The sequence below is a fragment of the Vulpes vulpes genome, chromosome 9, assembly GCF_048418805.1.
Source record: "Vulpes vulpes isolate BD-2025 chromosome 9, VulVul3, whole genome shotgun sequence".
NCBI classification, from domain to species: domain Eukaryota; kingdom Metazoa; phylum Chordata; class Mammalia; order Carnivora; family Canidae; genus Vulpes; species Vulpes vulpes.
Genome location: NC_132788.1, coordinates 32,539,897 through 32,561,900, shown reverse-complemented (window position 1 = coordinate 32,561,900; position 22,004 = coordinate 32,539,897). Strand labels below are relative to the sequence as shown.

The 22,004-nt window shown below is 34.9% G+C and overlaps 1 pseudogene; it reads right to left on the bottom strand.

The window, feature by feature from the left end:
* Window positions 1-6,792: 6,792 nt before the first annotated feature.
* On the bottom strand, window positions 6,793-6,888 carry LOC112912471 (U6 spliceosomal RNA; annotated as a pseudogene).
* Window positions 6,889-22,004: the final 15,116 nt, after the last annotated feature.

The window sequence follows — 22,004 nt, the reverse complement described above, 5'->3', positions numbered from 1 at the left end:
TAGTCTTTCTGCTCTCAGATTTTGGGCCAGGGGAAGACACTGGGCAAACCTAGCTGGGAAAGCCGAGAGCAAAGGAGCCGGGGAAGTGCAGTTCTCTGGGGTACAGAACAAAGCACGGAAGGGCTGGGGATGCACAGCACTTAATACAGCTGCATAAAATGTGCACTGACAAGATAGCATCCTACCACAAACTAAAATCCGGAAATTCTCTCAGAAATGCCTTGCAATTTTTATTTCTTCCTAGACCCTCCACTATTAAAACTTCACCATAGGTATTTTGTCATATTTTTTTCTAAAGGATTTTTATAATCGGTTTAAGAAATAGTTTCAGATTAGAACAATTATGATGCACCATGTGCTCCAGAACCACACACATAGACACACACACACACACACACACACACACACACAGAGATTTTCCAGACCTATAGCTGAGAAAGTGAGACTTGTCCCTTATGTTCATCAGTGACATAAAGATATATTACATTATGAGAACAGTTTCTCCTGGGTTTCTGTAAAAGTTAGAACTTTTCAGTAGCAAGTCACAAAAAGAATTTTACTGGCTCAGACAAGGTAGGATCCAAGATTTAAACCAAATAAATACCATTCTGTTTCTTCTTCTTTCTTTACCTGGAGTCCTTTTTGTGTCAGCTTCTTTCTCAGATGGTTTATCTCCCCACGTTGGGAAAGATGGCCTCCAAGAGCCCAAATCTAGCCTATATCCTTGTGACTTATAATACAGAGGAAAGACAAATCATCTTATAATCTGCACCAAATATTAGAGAAGACTATGACTTGGGTCAGCTGTGGAGGTGGCAAAAGAACCTCCAGTGACAGTCCACCCTATCAAGACAGTTTAGAGTGGGGGATGTGATTCCTCTACAAAAAGCAGATGTCAGACTAATTCCCCAGCACTGTTTTTTCCAACAGACCTCTGGGAAGTAAAAAGACTGCTACAGTTAGCTCTGCCTTCTGGTTAGAAAAACCAATAGTCATCAAAAGCAAGGTATCAAAAATCAAGACTTGAGGACATTTCATTTCCAAGTTTCCATGTCTATAGAAACATGGCTAAAAGCAATGGGTGACTAAAGCAACAGTCTCAGGATTTCATATATGAATTTGGTATGTGCCTGGGGGTGTGGAAACATTCTGTCTGTAGCACTGACCAACCAGCTGATGAATAGCTAAAAGATAGAAGGATGCTCTTTTTGAATTGAGGAAGCAACATTATGTGAAAAAGTGACATAAATCTACTTTTCTGTTGAAAGATCTCTAGGCCTTTCCATTGGTATTTGCTTCCATAAGTAACAACTACTGACTTGTGTCCTCTTCAATTACAGAAATCTGTGTTTAAATAACGTATTGTGTAGAAATAATGTATTGTGGAGTCTCCCTAAAGTTAGTCTAAGGTTGTAAGTTACCCTGGATTAAATTTTTTAAAATGTTGTATCGAAAAACAATGACAAAAATTCCAAAGTTGTCACATGATCTTCATTTACTCAATTCTCCACTGTTAAAAATGAATCTCTTTCTTTTTTGTTTTTACTGGCTTCTCTTTAGGAAAATAGACATGCATGGAGAATCAGTATAAATTCTCTACTTTCTTTGCATGTTTGTATATTTACTTAAATAGCTCTCTTTTCTATCAGTGGTTAGAACTTTTAAGGCATCCCCCCAACCCCCCAATGCTCCTCCTTAGACTTCTTTGGTATATACCTTTCAAACCATGCTGCGTAAGGGATGTCAGGTTTTTGAAATCAGATTTTTTTGTTACTTTGCAATCATGGAAAAGTTACTATGCCACAATGAGTCTCAGTTTTTAAACTGTAAAACTGGGGAAAATATAGTACCTCATGAGGTGGATAGGAGAATTAAAATATATGGGAGATACAAAGTTTACAATACTCAGCTTGAAAGATAGGAATCACTTAATAACTATTATTGTTTATAAGGGACAATGTTTAAGATAAAGTCAAAGATTCCAGTTGTGTTTATTCAGACAACGGGTGGTTGTACAATTACAAAGCATTAACACCAGGTATGGTGTTCTGATATATAATCTTTCAATTAGAATTCAAGATTTCAAAGGTGCTTCAGGCTGACTGAAAAGCCTGATATTTCATACCATAAAAAATAAAAATGCAGCAACCTGCTTCATCAAAGATGTTTGCATTTGATGCAGGTTCTCATCTTAATTAGTCAAAAATGGAGCAGGCTTGTTTTTAGGGTAAGCTGATATATGCTTAAGATCTTAAATTTCTTTGCCTTTATCTTGTTTTGGGAAGAAAATTCTTTTTATCATTATCCCTCCCATCACATATCTGCATTTTCCCTATCTAAGTTGTCAGTAGAGAAGCATGGAGAATCTGCCCATATTCTTATTTCTAGATGATCTTTTAAATAGTATGCACCATAATTGAGTTCAGGTGGCAGCCATGAACGAGATAAATCTTGAATGAGATTAAGATGAATGACAGCTCTGCTGGCCAAAGTCCCACTGTCCCAGAAAGAAATGATAAATTAATGGAATCGATATTGGTGTTGTGTGATTTTAAAAAAGAATGTTTAAACATACGCTATGAATATTTCAGTGAAACATGAATCTCTGCCTTCCTTTTGTGCCTTTAATATCCCCATACTCCTGGGATCTACCGTGTAGAATCAGAACCGAACAGTACATATTCCGAGACTTGCTGGAAAGTACTGGGAAGTGGTGACTCTTGCTGTGTGTCCTTCTTTGGGTCCAAATGAGTTGACATACAGGAAGTGCTGGCCGCTCCCTTGAAACATATGAATACAACTCTTTCAGTACAATGTTAAGTGTCACAGCATGAGGAAGAATATATTTAAACTATGTGCTAATTTCATGCCGCCCACCCGCACACAATTAAACACAACTCATTTTCTTTCCGTGGAGTCACATATCGATAATGTTTAATTCTTTTGAACCAAAAAAAAAAAAGAAGAAGAAGAAAGAAAGAAAGAAAGAAAGAAAGAAAGAAAGAAAGGAAGGAAGGAAGGAAGAAAGAAAAAGGAAAAGGAAACGGAAGACTGTCACTATGATTCTATGATTCACAAAATTCACCTGGGTATGTGACTTTCGCCTAAAGTGATCAAATATCTGTGCTGAGTCTGAAGGTATATTCCTTTTCTTTTCTAATTTGCTCAAACTTCTTCAGTTTCAGGTAAGTAAAATATTTTGTATGCTGTGTAGAGAGCAGAGACACAGGGTTTTGGAGGCTGACTGATAGTATATCTGCTTTGCAGTTGCTCTGATTCCCACACTGACCAGAGCAGTAATAAATGGCAGTCACAGTAAGTGAAATCTAATTCTGAAAGTGACCATGCTATTTTTTTCTGAGTGGTAACTTCTATTCTCCTCAACTGCAGATCTCTCCATTTATATATACACAAATGGATTTTGTTCTGCAGACATCGTCAAAATTCATCATAGCTACTATCCCTTGCATTGCTTTTACTAGGAAAGAATGAAAAAAATGTGTTTGTATTTTCTAATATATATAAAAATATTTTCTAATTAAAGGTATTCTTTTTTCCCCCAGTGGCAGTTTAGTATTGTTACTGAGACATACGGTTTTAAGTCATCAATTGTGAGTCAGTAGTACATGAGGCTTCTTTCATGAAGCTTTCTGATTTAAGAGCTTATTGTCTGGTGAACCTGAGGAATCAGTATACATATTAGTTACCTTTATCCCCTATAGCACTGAATTCTTCAAAGCAAGGAACACTCATGCATTACTCCCTTGAATAGAGTTACAAACAGAAGTAGCCAGAGTGAATTGCAAAGAACAGTTAGGAAAAAAAAAAAAGAACAGTTAGGAGATCCGATTCATGCCAACTAATGACTTTTTGCCTATTCCTGTTCACAAAAAAACATTATTTCATCAAATGGATCATCAGTAAATACAGATATGTGGTAAATAAGACAGCCTGGCTGTAGTCCTTAGCAGGCCTAAGTAGAGACAAAATTCTTAGGGGGTTGCTTGTTCTTGTATCCACTTAAATAATAATAATAATAATAATAATAATAATAATAATGGACTATTTTTCAGAGCAGTTTTGAGCTTAAAGGAAGTTGAAAGGAATTACAGAGTTCCATATATGCCCTCATCCTCCCCAGCACCTGCAACTTGCTTATTATTAACACCTTGCATTAGTGCAGTACATTTATTAATATTAATGAATGAGCCAATGGCTGATGCATTATTATTAACTAAAGTCCATAGTTTACATTAGGGTTTAATCTTCCCCTTGTGCATTCCATGGGCTCTGACAAAGGTATAATGATATGTCCACCACTACAGTCAGGATTGTACAGGATTGTTCTCTGCTCTAAAATCCTCTTTGCTCCACCTCTCCACCTTTTCCTCTCACACTTGCCCACCAAACATCTGGCAACCATTGATCTTTTTACTACATCCACTGTTTTGTCTTTTCCATAGTTTTTTTTTTTTTTCTCTTTTCCGGAGTTAGAATTACATAGTCTGTAGCCTTCCTAGGTTAGCTTCTTCACTTAGCAATACACATTTAAGGCCCTTCTATATGTTTTTTTTGTGGCTTGATAGCTCATTTATCACTGAGTAATATTCCTTGTATAGATGTACCACAGTATGTTTATCCATTCACCTATGAGGTTTCTTGGTTTCTTCTAAGTTTGGCAATTATGAATAAAGGTCCTATAGCAACAGAGTGCATACTTCTGTGTAAACATAAATTTTCAACTCATTATATATATATATATAGTATATATATATACACACATAAATGGTATATATATATATACCAAGGAACACAACTATTGTTTTTTTTTTGCATATTTTTTATTGGAGTTCGATTTGCCAGCATATAACACCCAGTACTCATCCTATCAAGTGCTCCCCTCAGTGCCTGTCACCCAGTCACCCCAACCCCCTGCCCACCTCCCTTTCCACCACCCCTTGTTCATTTCCCAGAATTAGGAGTCTCTCATGTTCTGTCTCCCTCTCTGATATTTCCCACTCATTTTCTCTCATATTGGATCCTTTGGTATGAGTATGTTTAGTTTTGTAAAAAAAACTGCCAACTTGTCTTCCATCAACAAAGAAGGAACGTCCCCATTCTTCTTTATCCTCAACAGCATTCAGTGTTGTCAGTGTTTTAGATTTTAGTTATTATCATAGTTATGCAGTGGTATTTCATTTCAACTCAGTGTCATCTCAATTTGCATTTTCCTGATAACATATGATATGGAAGATTTTTTTATACTTATTTGCCACTTGTGTATGTTCTTCAGTAGGTATCTGTTCACATCTTCTGTATGTTTTCTACTTGGGTTGTGTTTTTTAATTAAGTTTTAAGCATTTTTTTTTGGACATAGATATGTGTTTGCAAATATTTTCTCCCACTTTGTGGCTTATCTTTCTTTTAGTTTTCTTAATCGTATCCAATGTAGATTGAAAGTTTTAATTTTAATGAAGTGCAACTCATCATTTTTTTCATTCACAACTCAAGTTTCTAGTATTGTGTCTGAAAACTCATCACCAAATCCAAAGTTACCTAAATGTTCTCCTATTTTGCCTTCTAGGAGTTTTATAGTTTTACACTTTACTTTTAGGTCTATAATCCACTTTGAATTAATTTTTATGAGAGGTTTGAGCTCTGCGTCTATATTTTTTTCTCATATGAATATCCACTTGTTCTAACACCATTTGTTGAAAAGATAATCCTTTCTGTGTTGAATTGCCTTTATTCCTTTGTCAAATATCAGTTGATCTTATTTGTGTCGGTCTATTTCTGAGTTTTCTGTTCTATTCCATTTATCCATTTCTCTATTATTTTATCAATATCAAACTGTCTTGGTAACTACAGCTTCATAGTAAGTCTTAAAAAAGATAGTATAATTCCTCCAACTTTGTTTTTTTATACTTTGTGTTGTATACATTGTGTTGGCTATTTTGGGTCTTTTGCCTCTCTATATAAACTTTAGAATTAGTATCTTACAAAATTACATGCTAGAATTCTGAATGGAATTACACTGTATATATACATCAAATTGGGAAGAATTAACATCTTCAAAATACTGATCCTTCCTGTCCACAAACATGGAATATTTCTCTATATATTTAGATCTTTGATTCTTTACCAGAGTTTGTATTTTTCCTCATGTAGACCTTGTATTTATTTGTTAGATTTATACTTAAGCAGCTCTTTCTCTCTCTGCTATTAATGAAAATGTTATTGTGTCTTACATTTCAAATTCCAATTTCTCATTGACTGTATATAATGAAGCAAATGACTTTTATGTATAAACCTTGTGTCTGACAACTGTTATAACTTTAATTCCAAGAGTTTTCATGTTATATCATTGAGATTTCCTGTATAGACAATCATGTCATCTGCAAAGCATACAATTTTATTTCTTCCTTCCCAATCTGTTCTATTTTCCTCTCTTGTCTTATTATATTAGCCATGAATTCCAGGATGATGTTGAATAGGAGTACTGAGAGCGGACAACCTTGCCTTATTCCTGCTAGCTTCTGACAATTATGAATGATGTAAGCTGTAGGTTTTCTGAAGATTTTTTTTACAGCTTTATTGAAGCATAATTGACAAATACAATTGAAATATATTTAAAGTGTACAACATGATGATTTGATATTTGTATACATTGTGAAAGGATACCCACAACTTAATCTATCCAACACCACACATTTACTTTGTGTATGAGAATGCTTAAAATCTACTCTCATAGCAAATTTCAAATATATAATTTAGTATTAACTATATAACCATAAAAATATGGAATCTATCACAAATTCATGTGTTGTTATGTAGGGGCCATGCTAATCTTATGTTTATCATTTCAATTTTAGTATGTGCTGCAGAAGCAAGATATTCTTTATCAAGTTAGGGATATTCACCTCGATTCTTAGTTTACTGAGCTATTTTATCACAAATGGATGTTATATTTTGTCAAATGCTTTTTCTGCATCTATTGACATGATCATTTAATTTTTCCACTTTAATCTGCTGATGTGATGGATTATACTAATTGAATTTCAAATATAAAACCAGTCTGACATACTTGAATGATTCCCACTTGGTTGTGCTGCATGTATATATATATATATATATATATATATATATATATATATGATCTCATATATATATATGAGATTATGTTTTCATGAGATTAGATTTGCCAATTTGTTGAGAATTTTTGATGAGAAATACTGATTTGTAGTTCTCCTTTCTTGTGTTGTCTTTGTGTTTTATTTGAAATGCTGGTCTCATTGAACAAGGTAGGAAATGTTCTTTTTGCTTGTCTTTTCTGGAACATATATAACTGGTATAACTTTTTTCCTTTGGGAGAATTCACCAGTGAATCCATCTAAGTCTAGTGCTTTCTGATTTGGAAGATTTTAAATTACATATGCATTTTTTAAAAAAGATTTATTTGGGAGAGAGCGTATGAGGATGTGAAGCAGGGCTCCATCCCACAGCCCTGAAATAAAGACTTGAGCCACAATCAAGAGTTAGACGCTTAACTGACTGAGCCACCCAGGTGCCTTTGTAAGCAATTTCTTTGATACAGACATATTTAGATGATCTATTTCTCATGTGAGTTTGGTGGATTGTGTCTTTGAAGGAATTGCCTTACTTAGGTTATCAGATTTGGGGCATTTAGTCGTATATAATACCTCTATCATCCTTTTAGTGTTCATGAATAAATAATGATGATTCCCTTTTTATTTCTGATATTTTGCAATTTGTGTTTCATTTTAGGTTTGTATGTCCAGAAGGTCTTCAATTTTATTAATCTTTTTTTAAAAAAACTAGGTTTTAGTTTTGATTTTCCCTTTTTTTTTTTTTTTTTTTGGTAATTTCAGGTTCTTATTTAAATTCCAGTTGGTTATTATTTAGTGTAATAGTAGTTTCAGGAGTAGAATTTAATGATTCATCACTTACATATAATGTCCAGTACTCATCACAGGTGCCCTCCTTAATACCTATCTCCCAATTACTCCATCCCCCCACTAACCTTCACTCCAGCAACCCTCAGTTTGTTCTCTATAGTTAAGAGTCTCTTCTGGTTTGCCTTCCTCTCTCTTTCCTCTCCCTATGCTCATCTATTTTGTTTCTTAAATTCTACATATGAATGAAGTCATATAGTATTTGTCTTTCTCTGACTTATTTTGCTTAGAATAATATATTCTACCTCCATCCATATCATTGCAAATGGCAAAATTTCATTATTTTTTGTGGCTAAGTCATATTCCATTGTGTGTGTGTGTATATATATATAATTTTTTTTAAAGATTTTATTTATTTATTCATGAGAGACACAGAGAGAGAGAGAGAGGCAGAGACATAGGCAGAGGGAGAAGCAGGCTCTATGCAGGAAACCTGATGTGGGACTCTATCCCAGAATCCTGGGATCACGCCCTGAGCCAAAGGCAGACACTCAACCACTGAGCCACCCAGGTGTCCCTATATCTTCTTTACCCATTCATTAGTTGATGGATATTTGGGCTCTTTCCATAGTCTGGGTATTCTTGATAATGCTGCTATAAACATCAGAGTTCATGTGTCCCTTTGAATCTTTATTTATTTAAGAGAGAGAGCACACGCACACCTGATCATGAGAAGGGGGAAGGGAAGAGGGAGAGGGTGAAAGAGAATCTCAAACTCCCTGCTGAGCACAGAGTCAATGTGAGGCATGATCCTGAGATCTGGGGACCCTGAGATCATGACCTGAGCCAACGTCAAGAACCAGATGCTCAGCCAACTGAGCCACCCAAGAGTCCCACTTCAAATCTGTATTTTTCTATCCTTTGGGTAAATGCCTAGTACTGTAAATTGCTAGATTGTAGGGTAGTTCTGTTTTTAACTTTCTGAGAAACCTCCATACTGTTTCCCAGAGTGGCTGAACCAGTTTGCATTCCCACCAACAGTGTAAGTTCCCCTTTCTCCATATCCTCACCAACATCTGTTGTTTTCTGTGTTGTTAATTTTACCCATTCTGACAGGTGTGAGGTAATATTTGCATTGTAGTTTTGATTTGTATTTCCCTTATGATGAATGGTGTCGAGCATCTTTTCATGTATCTGTTGGCCACCTGGATGTCTTCTTTGGAGAATGTCTATTCATGTCTTTTGCACATTTCTTAAGTGGGTTGTTTTAAGATTTCCTGATTTCAGTTTTATAAATTACTCTTCCTAGTTTCCTAAGCTGCAGATTACTGATTTTATTTTATTTTATTTTTTTTAATTTTTATTTATTTATGATAGTCACAGAGAGAGAGAGAGAGAGAGAGAGAGAGGCAGAGACACAGGCAGAGGGAGAAACAGGCTCCATGCACCGGGAGCCTGACGTGGGATTCGATCCTGGGTCTCCAGGATCGCGCCCTGGGTCAAAGGCAGGCGCCAAACCGCTGCGCCACCCAGGGATCCCAGATTACTGATTTTAGATCTTTCTTCTAATACATACATTTGATGCTAAAAATTTCCCTCTATATACCATTTCACTAAATTTCACACATTTTTATTAGTTGTATTTGCTTTTTCATTTAATTCAAAATATTTCAAAATTTCTCTTGAGATATTTTTCTTTGATCAATATGTTATTTAGAAGTCTATTTGGTTTTTTTGTTTGTTTATTTGTTTTTTTTTTTTTTTGAAGTCTTTTTGTTTAATCTTTAAGTACTATGGAATTTTCTGCTTGTATTTCTGTTGATTTCTACCTTAATTCTGCTGTGGTCTGAGAGCACACATTGTAGGATTTCTTTTAATTTTGTTAAGATGTGGTTTATGTCTCAAATGTGGCCTGTCTTGGTAAATGTTTCATGTGAGGTTATGTTGAAGTATTCTTTAGACATCAATTATATCCAGTTAATTAATGACACTGTTCCATTTAAGTATGTCCTTATGATTTCTGCCTGTCCTATCACTGACAGAGGGGTGTTAAAGTCTCCAGCTATACTAGGGATTCATCTATTTCTCCTTGCAACACTATTTAGGCTTGCTTTGCGTATTTTGATGTTCTGATGTTAAGTACATGCTGAGGGGTGTTTTGTCTTCTTAGAGTAATGACCTTTTTATCATTTTATAATCCTTCTTGTTATCCCAGAATGTTCTTCTTCCTCTGAAATCTTATTTATCTGAAATTAAAGTAGCCACTGCTGGTTTCTTTTGATTAATGTTAACATAGTATATTTTTCTCCATTCTTTCATTTTTCCCCCCATTTATCCACTCTATGTATTTATACTGGAAATGGGTTTCTTATTGACAATATATGATTCTTTTGTTTTGCTTTAATTTTCTCTTAGTCTTTTAATTGGTGAACATAGACTAGCAACATTTAAGGTGATTATTGAGATAGGTGAATTAACGTTTACCTTGTTTGTTATTATTTGCTATTCACTGGTATTGTTCTTTCTTGGTTTCTCTTTTTTTTTCTTTCACTCTTTTTCAGTCTTCTCTGACCTTAATTGAACATTTCATATGATTTCATTTTGTATCATCACTTAGGATTCCAATTATATATATTTTTTAAACGTTTTCTAGTATTTGACAATGAATTTGCAATATACATTACCACTAACCCAATTCCTCTTTAAGATGTCACTATATCACTTCATGAATAGTGTAAGAAACATACCAGAGTATTCCCAGTAATCTCTCCCATCCCTTATCTCTTAGGTCAGCTTTTTTTTTTTCTTTCTTTCTCTCTCTCTCTCTCTCTTTCTTTCTTTTTTTTTTTCAGGTTAGGTTCTAGTAAACTAGTTTCTATTGAGGGTGGGCTTTGTTATAAAAAAACAGAAAGCTCTGGGAAATTTTCAGAATGGCTATTTTTCCCCTCTACTTCCTGACAGCAGAAAGTTTTCTTTGGTCTTCATTGTCAGAAACTAATAGGGCTTCAAGTTAAAACTTACAAAAGTGTGTGGGCTTCCTAATGCTGATTCCCCCGGACTATCTCTCCAACTTGTTCACATTGAGCCTAGAGCAATTCATCAGTAATAATATTGGATTTCCTCCCCTGTACTGACTCCTGCAGAAACTTCTGCTTATGGGTATCTGCTCCAGTAAGTTGTGATTCTCAGTTTCTACCTGCTTGTCTCCAGTGTGGGAGCAGTGGTTTGCCTTGGAACCTCAATTCTCTTAATAAACCTAAAAAGAGTTGTTGATTTTTAGTTTGTTCAGCTTTTTATTTTTTCCTATTATGAGGAAAGAAATAGTGACTTCCAAGTTCCTTACATGCTAGACCTGATACTGAAAGTGACTTGCATCTTTTTTTTTTTTTTTTAAGATTATTTGAGAGAGAGAGTGCATGTGCAAGTGTGCATGCAAGTGAGTGGAGGGAGGGGCAGAGGGAAAGAATCTTCAAGCAGGCTCCCCACTGAGCACAGAGTCCAATGTAGGGCTAGATCTCACAACTCTGAGATCACAACCTGAGCAGAAAACAAGAGTCCCACGCTAAACTAACTGAGCCACCCAAGTGTGGGACCCAGGAAATTTAACAAAATCCCCTACCCCTGGACAAGCAGAGCAGGACTGACTCTATTTTGGGCTGCACCCGCCTTGTGCTGACCTGCTTATTACTTAGGGCACTGCCTTGCCCTAGTCAAAGACCAGGACACACCCTAATCGGAAATCCGGCCCAGGGATACTGCCCCACCCTAGTCAAAGACCAGGACATAGCCTAACCAGACATCCGGCTCAGCGGACCAGCATGACTGTGCAACTTTCTGCGTATCCCATTGGCCACTGGCCCCTATAAAGTTGCTAAGCCTCTCAGTCTCAGGGTCCAAGTCCCTGCTCCGCTGCGTCCGGTGTGCTTGGTCCCAGGCTCCAGCTTGTATATAAACCCTCGTGTGATTGCATCGGTGTCGGCTCCTTGGCGGTTTCTCGGATTCGCGATCTTGGGCACAACACAAGCGCTCCTATATTTTTAAAAATTCCTTACTGAAAATATTTATCTTCATTTAGAACATTTTATAAAGTCTGGCAAATTAAAAAAGAAATCTTAATCAAGAAAAATAACCAGGGAACATGCCATATGAGTGGTGCAAGACTTTCCTCAATATAAAATAGTGGAAACTACTTGAAAAATTTCCTGGCTTTCACCAGTGGACTGTCTTCTATCCTCATGTATTTTATAAATACATGACTAGCAAATATTGGATTAGGAAAATTATACCAAATATTTTAATTCAGCCATAGAAAAGTTTTCTTTCATATTTCTTTGCAAGGATGTAATATATTTGTTTTCTTATTTGGAAAATGAAGACATACATGTGGCATGTGCAGCCAAGATACACCTAGACTCCATCAGTCAAATCTACTAAAAACTGTGGCTTATTCATTAAGAATACACATTTTTTAAATCTATGGTATCTTTGATTATAGAAGAACATCTAGGTGTATCCTCATTTTATTGCCTTTCACACATGTAAGAATTCCTAGTGCACTTAGAGTACAATATCAGACAAACTTTACAGTGTTATCCTGACTAAAATAAATGTAGCATAATCCAAATGAACTATAATAATAACTTATATAGTTAAGATGAAAGCAAGGACTCTAGTCAGACTAGAGTGGATATGAAGAAATAGCCCTGACCTAGTTCCAAATAAGGTAAATTAATGCTAAGTATATTTGTATAAAACTACTCTGTATTTCATGGCTCAGCTCTTAAATAGTATGACATATATAACGGGAACTAATATACCTCTATCTCAAAAACAAATCATGTTTAACCCAGACTTTAAATATATATCTAACCATGCTTTCCTGCTTACCTGATATTGAAAGTCAAACATTTAGAGAAGAAGAAATAGAATTGTGTCTACTGGCACAAATTAATCCATTTTAAAAATGAGGAATTCTGATTTAAAACCTTGTATTTTGGTAAATTTATTCTTCTAACTACATAAATACATTAACCTTTCACTAATTCAGAAGTTTTTTTGAATAATTTTAATCATGTGATACATATTTTTAAAAGTTAGGTTTTAAGTTTGCACAGAAATCTGAGTGCAAGTTAACCAAATTCTCCATCCTTAGTCATTGCCAATTGGCTCTTTGTGGAACTCCACTCACAACATTCTCAGTATCTTAATAATTTTTCTCATCGCACCCCAGGTGGGAAGCAACATTTTGGTTTTATTAATTAAGTCCTTAACAACTTAATGCTTATTAATATTCTAACAACAACATAGGTATTCAAAAAAGTAATACACACAAATTGAAAAATATCATTCTAAATAGCCACAATTACTTTCCACTGAAGAGTGTACTCATTAGGCACTTCTTGAACTCTCTAACATTGAAATTACATTGACCATCACCACCATCATTTCCTGTTTCACTTTTTTCCCCCAGTATTTACTTTTATCATAGCAACTACCATAAACCAGCTTAGCAAAGAGATGACATCATTGAAAGGAATGTAGAACAATATAATATTTGCCTTTTAGGGCTATATTATGAAACTTAATGTAAAAAATGTAATTCACTGGGGATGATAATAATCCAGCATATTTCACTGTGGCATATTTATTTCAGTATAAGACAATGTTATGCAAAATTCAACATCAAAGACAACATTTCCAATTATTAGTTAGGGGACTCTGAGTGAGTTTTCAAAGAGTACCCCACCTAGCCTCTCCTAATTTGCATACTCAATTTGGTCTTACAACATCCTGCAGTGAAACACAAAAATCAGAAAGTCAGTTCCTGCCTGATGTATTAATGCATGCAAATGTGAACTTTTATCCATTTTAAGATTTAAGAATACAAAACTATGCCTGGAAATTTAGAAGCAACATTGCAAATTTGGTCTCTGGGGATTTTTAATTCTAGAACACTAGTGTATCCAAGCCTGACTTTGTAAGGGAACTAGACTTGTTGTAGTGCCAAATTTTTTCCCGAGACTCACAAAGGTGAAAAGTTGCTTAACCTCTTGAAATTATTAACAGAAATATATGAATTATCCGGGAACTATGTACTGTATCACAAAGTTATAAAACCTTACAAATATACAACCTTATATTTTCAGAAATAGACTCATTCTTTATCTAGCAAGCTCAGACTAGACCTACTTTCAAACATTTATAAACTTTCAGTTGCTTCATTGAAAACTACCTATTTATATCTAGCAAAATCCTTGGGGAAGGTCAATCTAGCTTCCCACACAAAGTTCAGAATTTGTTAAAGCAGATAATAAAGCTTAAAAGTCTCAACTGCCACAACATATTTAGAATTTAATGGTAAATCATTGAATCACTTGACTTTGTTTATATGTGGCTCTGTGGAATGATCAACCACCTTCATTTCCAATTCTACATTTATTTTCCCCGACACTTCCTTTTCCCAACATTCATGGGATAGACTTTTACAGAAGCAGAATTTTTTGATTGTTGGTTTGATTTTAGGCTGCTTTATAGTTTTCTGTTGGCCATTTTAAAAGTTACTTAATTCTCATATATTACATCAGAATGTACACAGTTGGGTTTGTAAAACTTTAACACGGCCAGATGTAGTACTGTGGAATGTGAGCATTTACTAAATATGTCTGAACGTTACTTCTCCCTCCACCTCCTGATATTTTCTGTACATTTCAATGTAATACTTCAATTTTATTTGTACAGGTTTTAGGATTACAAGTTCTTAAGCTTCCTAAAGTACAAACTTTATATGTCATATCTTAATTAGCTAAAATCAGGCACTGGATAGAACTTTCTCATCAGTATTCAATTTTTACCTTAAAAGCTCTTTAAGAATTATACACATTTTCAAAACCTGGGGGCACTTAGTGTCAAATAGTGTACATTAAGCATCCCTTTGTTCAAATCACCATTGTTATTTGACAGGAGAGAGCCAAAAGATATCAGCCACATTCAGAATCCATCAGTGTGCTTAGTGGACATTCTTTTTCACTTTGGCATTGGCATGCAGTAAAGACTATTAGCTACAATCTTGAGTTTTTGAAAATGTTTGAGTCATTATGCCATAAGGTAATAAATTTGACATTTCTTTTATAAAAAGACTGTTAATACTTTCAAAAGAAAGCTATGTTTTTTCAGCTCCAGTGCCCTCAGAAGAATCATACTCTCTTATACGAGGGTCAAATCATAAAAGACAATTTCCCACTTCAAATGATTTGAATTCACTTCCTGCTTTAATTTGTAGGCAGTTTTAGTCTTTTTTTTCTTGTTCATAAAATAAAGCTGCCTAATTTTTTTTAATGTGATACAGTATGCCTCTTTTCTAAAATAACAAATGCTCCCTGTTCAGTGTTAGACTTACTTAGCTTGGTTCCACACCCTCCGTAATTTCTGCCTGTCCCTCACCTTACAATAGAAGGGGGGTACAATGATTATCAGCTGAAATGCCTCAATCTCTTTTTGTCTGCAAGTTTTAAAGGCCATGAAATGTAAACATGCTCAAAGGGAGAACGAAGGTTTTCCTTAAAGTTGTCAAAATGGCAACCACAGATACAGTGCCTCTGAAGTCAAATGAAATGTTTTCATGGCATTTGATGAAAATGTCATTACATCACTTCTATTTTCTTGTTGAAAGGCTGTCCAATGAATTGATCTGGCATTTCTTTATTTCTACCTTTTCCAAAAGTTTATTCTTCAGGCATTACTCTTCATTGATAATAATTATTACCTATTTTAAAAAAAACTTCTCAACAGCATGTCTCAACTTAGCTCTATGTACTATTACCAAATTTTGGTGCTATAAACTTTTTCCCTCAGTAATCATTCATCTGGTATAAAAATGAAGCTTATAGTTGAGACATGCCAAAACGGGATATGTTCATCTTATTTTGAAAGCTTTTAATTTGCTCATTAGAAAGTATACCTCAAACACATGAAGGTACTGTATGAATGGAATTGGTTGGCACTTCCTATAAGTGTAGCTAGAGACAAGGATTCTGAATCTCTTAATCTTCATAATGCAAGAATCCTGAAGAACCTCTTTACGTGTTATTGTTGATGCCTTGAGAAACATGCATTTGCTTAATAGCACTTGTGTAACTTGATTTTATTTGCCAAACTGAGATTAAAAAGAAAACTAGTTGGGGATCTCTGGGTAGCTCAGTGGTTTAGTGCCTGCTTTTGGCCCAGGGTGTGATCTTAGAGTCTCAGGATCAAGTCCCACATCAGGCTTTCTACATGGAGTCTGCTTCTCCCTCTGCCTATGTCTCTGCCTCTTTCTCTCTGTGTCTCTCATGAATAAATAAATAAAATCTAAAAAAAAATTTAAATAAATAAATAAATAAAAAGAAAAAGAAAACTAGTCATGTAGGAAGGGAGAACTAATAAAGTATATACCTTTTAGGTAACTGATAAATAGTATGAACTTTGACTTTGTTTAGATTTCAGAGCCATTTTACCTGAAAGAGTGTGGAAAGCATATAAGAACAGAGAATATTAGCTGGCAAAAATTAACTCTATAATTATTTGTTAAATGAATGGAGAAAAAAAACATTTTTTCACCATGCCAATTCATATCATTTTACCTTCCATTTCATCACATAGATCTTTAAAGTGGTGGCTGAAGCATCACACAAATCATGTTTCTTCTTAATACTCTTCTCAGTCTTTACTGTGATTAGTATTATTATGGTACATTAGGAATTAACTCCCCTTAGTGTAACCAAAAATATCCAACTTTAAATATAAAGCTATTCAGAACTGGTATCATAATAAATTTTAGTGTATTATTAAGTGATTAGATAAAATAAAAGATGGATTTACAAATTAAATCCTTCGATATATCTCAGTGTCATTTGAATATCTAGAGAAGGTATTATTTTTATTATTATCATTTTTGAATCTTTCCTTCTCCCTATTGACAATTCTCTTGGTATTTTCTGACTACCCAGTTCTTATTGAGGGAATAATTTTTAAAACATCTTTCTGGTAAGTTTCACATTTATACCAAAGTACAAAAAATAGTATAATGAACTTCCACCTACCTAAGAGCCAGCTTCAACAATTTCAACCCACGGTCAATTTTGTTTCTCCTGTATTACCACCTACATCCTTAACAACACTAATTTGAAAGTAATCCAGATATCAAATTACATCTACTTTAACCACATCAATATTTGTTTCTATAAGATTAGGATTAATTTTTTCATAACTAGCATTTCATACTTAAAAATAGCTATATTTCCATATTGTAATTAAATTTTTGGTCAACAGGGCACATATTTTGTATTAAGATATATCAATATAGATATACTTGTTGGAATATTACAGAGATATTATATAGATGTTCCTATATTCTTCTATCATTCTGCATATAAAAATGGTTATAGTCATATAAAGTGTGCTGGGGTAAAAGAGATGGATGAGTCTTGCAGGCATGCACCTGATTGGCAACTTTAATCCTATCCATGAGAAGCTGGGTGAGATGGAGTTCCTACAGTTCAATATTAAAATAAACACAGCAACAGTTTTTTAAAGAGCAAGAAGAAAATAGAACAAATATCCATTACACAGAGTTATCCATTTCCTCCAGGGATAAATGTTCTCTTTTCACGCCCCATCTCTCTCTTTCATGATGTTGGTTGTCTTTAATTGCCTGGTGGATTCTTGGTAATTCACTGAAACTTCTGAATGAAGGCTTTTGTTGCTTAGTGTAGGAAACTTGAAAGAATTTCCACTGCTGTTATACAGAACTGTTTTCCTAAAAGGCTTCTCCCTTGGGAGAATGAAAAGCAGGTGCTATATAGGTGGGCTGGGGATGTAAGCTTCCCCAACTTAAGCTACATGCTAAAATCGTATGAGGAATTCTTAAAAATCTTGATGCCCAGGCCACAATATTAACCAATGAAATCAGGATCTTAGTGGGTGGATCCAGATAATTAGGGTTTTTTGTTTATTTGGTTGGTTGGTTGGTTTTTTAAGTCTTCAGAGGATTCAGATATGCAGCCAAGTTTGAGAACCACTTTCTTTGGTGGTGTGGCCAAAGGCTAAGTAAGCAGGCAGGCAAACTGCAGTGCTCCAATTTTCTTTTAAATTATTCATTTATTTATTCTAGAGAAAGAGAGAGAATGTATAAGTACAAACAGTGGAGGGGCAAAAGGAGAGGAGACGGAGAATCTCAAGCAGACTCTATGTTAAGCATGCAGCCAGATATAGTCCTCGATCTCATGACTCTGATGTCATGACCCTAGCCAAAATCAAGAGTCAGTGGCTCAACCAGCTGAGCCACTCAAACTCCCCTTAATGCTCCACTTTTTAACTCTTGGAGTTATCTTATTTCCCCTGAAAACCTACAGTATTGATCCCACATAACTCCACACATGACTGTGCCTCTTTTTTAGGCTGTAAGTATCTTATGATAATCTCTTCCCAGACAGATGTCTGACCATCTTTACATGGCAGTTCTCTGATTTAACTTTGTGAACATGAGAGGGAATACAAGGGGTGGGGTCAAGTTCCCATCTCTGCCAGGTGATCTCAGTGCTGGTTTCTAGGGAGTTACTCTGAAGAATTCTTCACAACCTTTTGGTATTTGTAGAAGTCCGTTTGACCTGCCATCACAAAATACCACAGACTGGGCCACTTAAACAACAGAAAGTGATTTTCTCACAGTTCTGGAGGCTAAAAGTTTAAGATCAAGGTGCTGACAGGGTTGGTTTTTCCTGAGGCTTCTCTCCTTGACTTAGAGGCTTCTCTTTATCTCCTCTGTGTGTACACATCCCTGGTTCCCCTTTCTCTGTTTTTAGGACATCAGTCCTATTGGATTCAGGACCAAACTGAAGACCTCATTAATTACCTTTCTGCCCTATCTCTAAATATAGTCACACTGGGCATTAGGGCTTCCACATATGAATTTTAGGGGGACACAATGCTGTCCAGGACAGTTCTTACTTTGACCTTAAAATATCTATGTAGCTTTCTTGGAAGACCTACAGTGAACCACATTCCTGTGGGCTGGAATTTCTGCTGTTTTTATCCATCCATTCTGCTCCCATTGGCCTCCTCCCCAGTTTCCTGAAATATCTCAAAAATTGCTGGTACAGTGATTGGATTTTAAATGTGATGATTTAAAAAATGTGTTACAGTAATTATTTCTTTTGTGTGTGTGTGTTGTGTGTGTGCATGTGTGTGTGTGTGCGTGTACATGAGTGTGTGCAAGTAAGATCAAAGTGAGCAGTCTGGTAAACTGTGAATGAGGGCTGGCTTTTATATCTCTAAATCCATATCATCCGCCAATCCCAACAGTCCCAAGCAAAGGAATAGGAGGGTCTCCCTCTACTCTATCAGAGGCCAGAGTGAGATGGTAATATCACCTAGACTGAAAGAGAGGGCAATTGCCCTAAATATAGAGGAAGGAGATTCAGGCAGAGCTTGATGTATCATGATTTATAAAATGATCTAATAGTAAACTCCTAAATTTAAACTCCTAAATTATTTCCTAACACTTTCACTATAGTAAACAACACAATAGTGAATGTACATTAAGGACAAAGCATGCTTCCAGGAGGTGTGCTTGGATGAGCCTCCATACGCCAGGTGTTCAGTTCTGGCTTTGTTGTTCATTATATAGGCTTAGGTAAGTCATCTAGCTTTTCTTGTTCTTCATCCCTAGTAATAATAATAATATTTGCACTATCTATTCAAAAGGAAGTATGGTTATCACCTGCCTTGCCTACAGGGCTCTGTCAACCCAAGTATCAAGTAAGTTATATTTGTTGAACACTTAGTACTTTCAATTGTGATTATACACAATACAGCATTAGTATCACTAAGCCTGTTTTGGAATATTTTTTGACCTTGTGTTGTGAATATACAATTGCACAACAGTAACCTCCTGGAGGTTATATCAGGCAGCAGATTGCATCCCAGTTACTTTACATACATCTCCTTGACTCATACCCTCAGCTACCAACACACTGTATATTTAGTAGGCACTCAGGAAATGTTTGTTGCATTAATTAATCCAAGATACTTTGCTGTTAATAAACACAGAAGGACACAGACACGCAACATGAGACCTACACAAGTATTATCAAGTGCTTTTCCATCTTATATGCTGGAGGGAATTTTAAAATAGCAAAAAAATGTGACTCCTATCCTTCCAGATAATTAGAGTTTAATTGTGAATATGGTCAATTATACCATGAAAAAGAAAATAAAGTTGTGAAGAAAGAAAAAAAAAAAAGGAGACAGCAGCTTTTGTTTATAACTTCGTTAGTTCATGTCCCCCAAATGTCACTCTTGCCATTAAAGCCTGTATACACTAAGCCTGAACGCTATTCATGCACACATGAGAGTGAATTAATGCCTGTAGTTTTCCTCTACAAGATCCCCAATGGCTCCAAAAAGACTCATAAATAGACCTGTGATGGGCATTGAAAATGTCCTCCTTATGGATCTAATTCTTCATCTTGGTAACAATAAGTGAAAAGATCCATAAATACAGTTTTAATTAACAGCAGCGTTGAGATGTTTAGAAATAGACCACAGGCTCTTTGAGTCTGTTGGCTGTCTCATAAAGAATTTTGTTTTTCCCAGAGGGTTAAAATTAATTAACATCCTTACAATTTATTTAGCCGCCCATTGTTTCAGAGATGCCTATACAAGTTCAGTGAGCCGTATTAGTATATCAAGGATGATATCATTGGGCTGCTTTGAAGAGAGTACTCTGTAAAAATATACTGTTTCAAGTAATGATTAACAGGGAGGATAGTACAGTATTCTGTCCAAATGATAACTTTTCTTTATCTGTGGATGTTACTTGTGTACGATCTTGAATAACGACCAGATTCAATTTTCATGTGGCCTTTCATGAACTCACACAAGCTATAAAAGTTCAAAAAAGAAAATAAATATGGCCCTTAATAGTCTCTAATTGTTCCATTAAAAGGTATCAATTGATCACTCATGTTTGTCTCTTTGAATAATGTACAGAATATTTCCCACGTCCATTGATTATACTTTTATCTTTTCCTAAACTGAGCCTATGATACTTTTGTACCATTAGTAGTATAATACTAGCAGACATGCTCTATGGTTTCCAAATACTACCTTAAGATAAGGAAAGATTGCTGCAGATGTTATCAGAGGACCTCACAGACATCGTATCTAAATGTTACTGTCCAGATCTTAGCAGCAAAAATGAAAATTGGTTTATTTCTCATAAGTTCTCAAGAAAGAGAAATATGTATTTATCCTCAGGAACTATCATAGAAGTAAAAAAAAAAAACACATCTTAATGTATTTTCACTGTTGTGATGTTTACTTTAGTGAAAATGTTGGGAAATAATTTAAGAGTTTACCAGTAGATAATTTTTTTATACTATAAAAATACTTTTTATACTATAAAAATACTATACCCCAAAAAGTAGAATATCATGTTAAAAACATTTTATAACATATAAACTTCTTCATACTAAATACTGAATCTAGTAGAAACCTTTTTTTCAAATAAAACATTTTTATTTGAAAATGTGTACATTAAGAAAGAATTGCAAGATACACAAATATAAAGCTTATAGATGATTATATCATTCTATTGGCATTGCTAGAGGTTCTTTTCTGTTTATACATTTAAAATTTTAGATAAAAGATGTATTGCTTAGTAATATGAAATTTATGAAAAGAAATATTGAAGAAAAAATAAGTATTAAAAAAGCAAAAAAGATAGCCATTCAGCGTCTTTCCATGGTAAAACCTAAAAATATCCACCACATTTTCCATAAACACATGTAGATGCTACCATCATGTATATTACATTTTCTTTTGAGGTGTAGTTGCTGTTTTTACCTGTTTTCTTTTTATTTTTAGATTTATTCCCCCTCTCGTCTGCCCCAACCCTATCACTCATCCAAGTAATCCATGTTAATAAACACATATATCCTTTTCTTTTTTTTAAAAAAAAAAGTATTATTTATTGGTGTTCAATTTGCCAACTTACAGAATAACACCCAGTGCTCATCCCGTCAAGTGACCCCCTCAGTGTCCATCACCCATTCA